We start from the raw sequence: 8,318 nt of genomic DNA, 5'->3' as shown, positions 1-8,318 counted from the left end.
TTTGACTCAAGAAAATCACCTTTTTATAGTTCAAATCGGGGGGGGGGGGGAATAAATACAGTAAATGGACAAAAGTGCAAAGAACATGCATTACCTCATATTACACAGCTGACAGCTCACAGTAACTTCCACGATGGCATGAGGTTGAGATTCAGGAAACACGAGGAAAGGAAAGGAAGCCACCATTGGAGGTGGTAGCAACGAAACTGACCAATCACCGTGCTAGATTCCAACTCCTACTTCACACATTAAAAGCTCGCTTCTGCCTGAGACTCAGGAAACACCGTGACAGAAAATGACAGCCTATGAGAAGTTTTTGCCTGGCACCTAAAGATATGTAATGAAGGCACCAGTGGAGCCTCCCTGGGGAGAGTATTCCACAAATGGGAAGCCACCTCAGAAAATGGTCCTATTTTAACTTATTGTTAGATTATTGATCCCCCCCCCCCCCCGCTTTTTGTGCTGGAATACAGGGTTATGTCCCAGTGATGCCAAGGGCTTTTGACCCAGGAGAGGTGTCCGCTAGCAGAGAAGGCGGTGATTTTCACTGATTCCCCAAGGCCCAGAACAGTTTTTGCTTAGGGGAGAGCTCTGGATGGGAGGAAGAGAAACAGCAAAAATTGGCTGCTCCCCGCCCTTTTTTTTTTTAAAGGAGAAGCCTCTCCTGGAGCAACAATCTTAAGAGGACTAAAGGAATTACACCCGTAGATTACACTGGTCAACAACAAATTTGTTGTCTGCGTTTTTTCAGCTGATTTAGGACGAATCTGATGCGCTGAATCCAAAAATCACATTGGTTTTGCTCAGTCAGGTCAAGTTTTTGAGTTATGGCCACATGTCATTTTTTTACATTTTTATTCACATGTACGCTTGTGTGGAGCATTTTAGAAGAAGTTGGTGGGGGTAAAATGCCATGTTGAATAATTGTTTTGATTGGAAATGATTATTTTAATGACAAGAAGTATTCAGGTTCGATAGTTCTGGGTGATTATGTCGAAAAGGGATCAGTTTGAAGCCATAAAACCTCAAAATCTTCCACAAATTGGTGCGGCAAAGCATAAAGTTGGGGGATCAAAACCCCTGGCTCACTCGAGTACACTGAAGGAGAACTATGAAGGGGTGAAGTATGTGCTGGAGAAAATTGGTTATGATCAGCATAAGTGGTTTATTTGTGTTGACCTGAAGAAGGTGAACTTTTTGTTGGGACAACAGTCTGGCTTCACCAAGTACCCATGTTTTCTGTGCATGTGGGATAGTAGGGACCGTGCTCAGCATTACACGAAGAAGGACTGGCCTGTGCAGGAGGAACATAGCACAAAAACCTGACCTGATGGGGAGAAACGGATGCCATTTCCTGATTCAGCAGTGCAAAAATACCCTAAATCAGTTGTAGAAATCTAGACAACATTCAAAAAGTAAAAAATTGTTGCCCAGTGTTATTGAGCACTGCCCTGGAATCCTAAGGGTGGTAAATAAATTAAAACTTTAGAACCAAGGCCTGCTTGTCATGAACTCTGGAATCCTGAACTGTGGCAATTAATTTCTGGAATCCCCAATTATGGAATTCAGAGCTGTCCATGTTTACAAAACCACAGAGACCACATGGGCAATGCCTCCCATGAGAGAGAACTCAAAAGTTTTTTTAAAAAAAAATGGCAGAGCAATCAATAATTTCACATGCATTCAGAAATAATCAGGCAGCCTTTGAAAGGAAACTTAAAATTACAGTCATTTGTCCAAGCAGAAAATCACACACTGCAGAGGCAAGACACTGTAATGTATAAAATAGTTTATTACTATAATAAATAAAATTAAAATTTGTCTTTACAAATATTATTTGTGCTTGTTTAAAAATGTCAGTAAGGGGGTATTTATTCATGTCTTGTGACAGCAACTTTATCAGGACATTCCAAAACAGGAGATATATACTCTCTCTACTGGCAGCTTTTTCAGCTGACCACAAAAATAGTATCTACTTATTCATCTTTGTTTTATTCATGCTCAGTAAGACAAAGTGACAAATGCAAAGAAATAATAAAAAAAGAGATAGTATTTGGTGGATTCTGGAAAGGAGAAAAACAAGTGGAGTACATTTTCTTTTAAAGTGCCAGAAAAACTGCATTACTGGATAGTCATAAAGTGTCCATGCAGACGTGGAAAAGGAAGGTTTCAGCATGTTTTCAGGTGATGGAAAAATATGGAGCGTATGAAGGTACAATAATATAACACATTCATTATGAAAAGTCATATTACTTCGTTTAGCAGTTCATCCTGATACAAGATTATTGAATCTTTCTATTATTCAAATGATTCCTTTCAAAACAGAGGACATTAAATAGGAATAAGACCAATGGGGGTGGGGAGGGAAATCATTGCCCTTTGAAAATCTCTTTCAAAATAAAAATAAAAATGAGCATTTATTCCTTTTAAAAATCCCAGACACCTCCAGCATTGGTAGTTCTAATTACAGTTACAATAACATTGTGGGATTTGTCACACCGGGTCCTACGACACTCGGGTGTCATGTGGAGATATACAATGGCGGCAGAAGAAGCACACTACCTTGGTCAAGAAGAATGGGTGTGAGAGAGACTTCGATCAATACACAAAACACTTTCAGCAGCATGAGGTATCAGCTCCCTGATATATAAAAGTGTCTGTGGCAATGGCGATGAAGTGTCCTTGCAGACGAACGGGGGGAAAGGCTACAGAAAAACTAGTCAGAAGGCAATATGTGGAGAAATAAATCGAATTACCGATGCACGATTTCCATTAGACTTAAGAAATCTAATCAAAGTGCTTTATATCTTGAGGCAACACTGTAGTGAACACTATACAGAAGGGTAGAAAGGGAGTCCATGACAGCATCATAGTTTCAACTCTTTATCACTGACGGAAAGGGGTCTTAAGGCTAAATGTTAAAAACAACTTATTGCAAGAAGCTTTGTTTTCGTACTTAGCGCAAATCCATCCTTGCCACAGCAGTGTGTGGCGTGAGGTTGCGGTGGGGGAAAACAACTCAGATCAAAGATACTGTACTAATGACAGTGTTTCTTATATAACTGCATTCTGGGAAGCCTCCCAGTGAGGATCCCTGTCTTTGAAATGCTTATTATTACTTTGAAATGCAGATGATTGGTTATTCCCTCCTACGCCCCTAGAGGCTGCGTTGCCTGACTGTCTTCCACAGAGTCGGAAGCCAAGGAGACAACAGCTACCCATGGCGCAAGCGCAGTCGCCCCAAGTTGGGAAACGCAGCATGGAGGGGCGCCTGCAAACCATGGCGCTCAGAGAGGGTCAGCTTTGCGATAAGGGCAGCTTAAGAAGCACCTGCAGGTGACCTGTGGCAGTGGCGAGAAAGCACCACCAGTGGGTATATATTTCACTTCACTCGCATGCCAAACCTTGCTCCAAAGCAGGGGAGGCTAAACCGCAGTCCTCAGGCCAGATTGGGGAAGCTGCGAGGAGTGGCCTGCCAACCCACCGCAGTTTTGCCTCCAAATCTCAGTGTTGTAGTGCTCAGTGTGCAGATCAAAAGATTGAATCCCTCTGCCTGCCCAGTAGCGATTATACTCCTCTGAAGAGCAGGCAGAGGAGTTTTGTCTCTCAGTCGCAGCACTGAGCCTCGGAGTACTGAGACTGGGAGGTTAAGTGCTGTATCGGCAAAAAGTAAAAGGCAAAAGCTCTCTCCATGGTGCTGGTCCTTGAAGCACAGCCTTTTGCTCATCACATATTGTGCTCCCCCATCTTCGTGCTTGGGTGGGGATGATTTTTTAAGAGACCCTCATTGTGCCTTAAGGGAGGGAGAGATAGAGAAATAGTTGTGTATGTGTGTGTATGCCTGCATGTTTACATGCAATTTGTATTTGTATTCGTAATTGTGGTGTGTGTGTGTGTGTGCATGCGCGTGCATGAACGCACTCTTACACAAACACACAAATTATATTTTGACCTTGCCCACCATTGACAGGTGGTCCGTGCAGGGGTGTCTGCCAATACGACCCTTGGGTCAGAAAAGGCCAGCTACCACTGTCCTGTAAGAAATATAGTAGCTATCTAAATATCCTACATTTTCTACATTTTAGACTACTGGATCTAGGCATGGAAAAACAGGAATCATATATATACTATACTTCGCATACGCTTCCCATAAAGGAAACAGGGCACGGCCATTCCCAAGGGGTTTTTTCACCCATGAGAATAAAACTGGGCCTTGCTTCAGTTGGTCTGTAATGCAGATGGAAAGCTATGGCAGATGTCAGTCTTCCACACACAACCAATAGTCAGATATTCAAGCACATTCGAGACCCAAATGCAATTTAATGTAATATGGGAATATATACTAAAACCGTGGTCAGTGCCAAAACTCAGTAAATGCTGACCAGATCCTGGTTCAGAACCCCCATATCCAGGAGAAGCTAGTATCCTAATATGTTGCCACTGGACTTGCTTCAGAACTACTGCTATATAGAAACATAGGAAGATAGGAAAGTTCCCATCAGACCATTGGCCCATCTTGCCCAGCCCTGATAGCCAGTGGCTCTCCAGTTTCAGACTGAGGGTCTCTCACATCTTATCTGGAAATGCTGGGAATTGAACCTGGGACCTTCTGCATGCAAAGCAGCTGATCTGCCACTGAGCTATGGCCCTTCCCAGGTGAATACAGTTTTGCTTCCATCATGTCGTTGAGCGGCATAAGTAGTTTGTGCCTACTGGGTTTCCTAGGTCATGAATTGGGACCTTTGGCCCTTCAGGTGTCACTGAGCTCCATTCCAGCCCCATCTGGCATTGCCTATTGGATGGGTCACCGTTCACCATCCCGACTCTAGGCCCTTGAATCCTCAGCCCTCTTCTTCGCCGCCACCTTATCGCTGCAAAGGAGGAGAGCTACAGATTTCGCTGGCTCATCTGGGGAGTCCAAAGGAAGCACACGAGCTAAACAATGTGAGAGGGTGGGGTGCAGGGAAGACAAGTCCTTCTAGCAAATACAGCCATGACAATAAGAAAAGTGGCAAAGGGTGCTGCACTGCAGGCCCTGATGTGCGATGAGCACAACTCCTGAAATTCCTGGAACTACAATTTTGTACCACAACAATGCCATCCATGCAACAACAAAGGGCTCCGTGAACAAAAGCAGGCACTTTCTGCAGCACAAAGTAGGGCAGGCACACACACACGCTGTGGCAGCATCACAATTTTTTTGCAGCTTTCTGCACACTTGTTGCACGATGAAAGGCCTGGATGAGAGGAGCTACTCCTCAACAGCAGAAGGGAGGAATCAGTGCAAGATCTGATTCCCCACCTCTTGAAATTTGTGTCAAGGTCGGGGCAACATATTTTTCCCACCACCCTGTGGCACAATTAATGTATTTATTTATTTCTGCCCTCCTTGCCTGCAATTTCTCATACAAGCCTGGCACTGGAAGGTTTGTGCCAGCCAGCCTGGAAGATCTTCACTTTTAAAATTAAAAAGCCATAGGTATTGAAACAAAGGAAAACCAGCTCACTTTACATGCAGCCAAGCACACGCAACAGCCAGTGACCTTGTGCGAACACACCCACATCCCCTTACGCGCCAAGAGATGCATCTAGCTAGTGTGGGGTTCAAAAGGGACTTGGGAGTCCACCATCTACATTAGCTGTGGCTGTAAAAACCCATCTTTAGTCTTGTATCTTCATGGCTGAATGAAGTGGCCATGCTGATGTGGTCTATGTGCCGCACGTTTCATGCACATTGAAATCTCATCCAAGGCAGAGACTGCAATTCTGGCCTTAAGATTATGCTCGTGTTTCCCTCAAGGGTTAAATATTAATCGCCTCCTTATTTACACAGAAAGACTTCTAATACAGCTCTGAGATTTCTGCATAAGAGTCCTGGCTGCTCTGACATTTGTTAGACCATATCCCAGCGGCACAGTTACAATTCAATCAAAGTATACTATAGAAATATTAAGCAGAACAAGGAAATTAAACACCCCCGCCCCACTGCAGATTAACATGATCCTCATTGCTGAACTGGACCAACAGAATACATTTGTCCACTGGGGGAAGACTTCTGTTATTGTTTTGATATCTTGATCGCAGAGTGAAGGATATGCTGTGAATTGTCCAATAACACTAATTATAGTCGGAACTAATGCAGACACACGTATTGTGTGGCTGCATAATCACATACACATTTATTAATAAAGATTGCTTTTTTAAAAATAATAATAAAATCGTGTTTTAAATGGGTCCACGCCAACTCTATACTGAGTCGAAACAAAGAAACAAAAATCACCAGGATGTTCACAGCAAATAGCTCTTTCGATTCATTAAGTGAAGGAGTGTAGATGCAGAACATCACCTTCGGAGCTGTTAAACTGGATGTTCTCGGGGAAATCGGGACACCGCTGTAAATGAAATTTAAAGCAAGAAGGGTGTTTTTAATATTGCACAGGAAATCTCCAACAGAAACACATGTATCTGAAGACACAGAACGTTTAAAAATATGGGTGTCGGATTCTGAGAAGAATTTGCATCATTTCAGAGATTTGCTCCCCACCCCCCACCTCTTTTTTAAAGCCCTGAAATTGAGTACAAATTAAATTTGATTTATCTGGAAACCTCCAAAGTCATTTCACCGTGATAAAGATCAACAGTTGAGTGTCTTCTACAGTGGTACCTCGGGTTACATACGCTTCAGGTTACAGACTCAACTAACCCAGAAATAGTACCTCGGGTTAAGAACTTTGCTTCAGGATGAGAACAGAAATCGTGCTCTGGCGGCACAGCAGCAGGAGGAGGCCCCATTAGCTAAAGTGGTGCTTCAGGTTAAGAACAGTTTCAGGTTAAGAATGGACCTCTGGAACGAATTAAGTACTTAACCTGAGGTACCACTGTACTAAGATTTTTCCCCTGACTGTGGAAAAGTGTTACATTGTACCACAATGGGATAGCAGTTTTCAGCATCTATGGTGAAAAGGATATTTCTTTTACACATTTTGCCTATTTCCAAGGGCATATTTAAACGTAGCATGCTTTGCTTATATTTTCCTCTTCCTTCTGCTCTTTACGTGTGCTACAATTCATCAGCAACTATACAGCTTGCAAATAACTTCCTTTGCGTTTAGCTGTGGGTGACCTATGCTGCAAGATTCTTCCTGGTTCTCTGAATTGTAGCTATCTTACTGATACCATGAATGGAAGAATAAAGGGGATCAGAATGCATGGGGGGGGGGAGAATAAGAGCACAATAATCCAAGGAAGTCCTACACAACTTGAGACATCAAGCCAAAGGCAGCATTCCATGTTCAATAGACTCCTTTTGCTCTTGTCTAGGAGTGCAGAAATTGGGGTGGGGAAGTAGATCTGAGCCTAACTTTCTTGACCAAATTTTGAAAAATTTCTCTTCTGAGCTTCTCCTGATTTATCAAAGAATTCCAGTCCTCCGCTGAATAATATTCTGCATAATGACCTCCCCAGTTTTGCCCTCCATGATTGTGGGTGCAACTGTAAATTTTGTTTTAACGTGATGTAATTTTTTTTAGTGTAGCAGGAAACAATTTGGTCCCTAGCTGATTGCTTCCACCCCCCAGCAAAATAAATGAACTTTCAAGTGAGCTGAAATTTCACAGGAAATAATTTTCTGATTATTATTGTTGTTATTATTTGTACAATCTTTTTCAAGTTCCTTTTAAACTGTTGAAATAATTTCAGCCCTGGCCTGAAGAATATTCAATGAAATTCCCTGCCTTTTGCTGCAAAAAAGGCATGGAGAATTCTGAGGAGCCATTTTCTCTCAGCCCCTGTGTGGCTTGTCAAGAATCTGAGAGATTGCAACGTGTTTATTAAGCCCCTGGCAGAACACATTTTATGGCTGGTGGACTGTATTCGGCTAGGCAGGGCACATGTTGTATTGGTCTGTGTTAATTGGTTGGTTCTTTAATTTGCATTGAAAGTTAACCTGTAGTTGCTTGATTCTACATTGGGGATCTTTAGCATTGCTGAGACACTGCTTTTCTGCAAGGAGCTGGAAGTGTAATTAAAATGGGTTCAAGAGGTACTTAATATAACGTGATATTATCCAGTCACGTCCTTTGCCATGGCCAAGAGCTTATTCTCAAGTAAGTCCCATTCTGCAAAGGTCCCCTGTAAGGTTAATTAATAGCTTCCATCTTGCAGCTTCTGCCTCCTTTATTGGTTGGGTGTTGTTTCCCCTCAGTGAGATACTGCGTCTCTTTATGGTATGCATAGTTTAGCATTACATGCATGGGCCTCGGGTTTAGGAGCTCCTCCTCCTCCTCCGGCACACCCATAGGACTTTCTCAGTTATATCT

At 42.8% G+C, this 8,318-nt stretch overlaps 1 protein-coding gene across 4 annotated transcripts in view; it reads right to left on the bottom strand.

Annotated features, from left to right (window-relative positions):
* Positions 1-3,890: 3,890 nt before the first annotated feature.
* Positions 3,891-8,318, bottom strand: part of KCNH1 (potassium voltage-gated channel subfamily H member 1) — a 230,935-nt gene continuing 226,507 nt past the window's right edge. For all 4 annotated transcript variants that reach the window (XM_083605032.1, XM_083605028.1, XM_083605030.1 and 1 more), the window contains exon 12: positions 3,891-6,392. The gene's annotated coding sequence lies outside the window, so the exon portion shown is untranslated. The remainder of the gene's footprint in view (positions 6,393-8,318) is intronic.

Source organism: Podarcis filfolensis (genome assembly GCF_964270895.1).
Source record: "Podarcis filfolensis genome assembly, chromosome: 3".
Taxonomy (NCBI): domain Eukaryota; kingdom Metazoa; phylum Chordata; class Lepidosauria; order Squamata; family Lacertidae; genus Podarcis; species Podarcis filfolensis.
The sequence above is the reverse complement of the archived record's forward strand: the minus strand, read 5'-3'. Positions and strand labels throughout refer to the sequence as shown.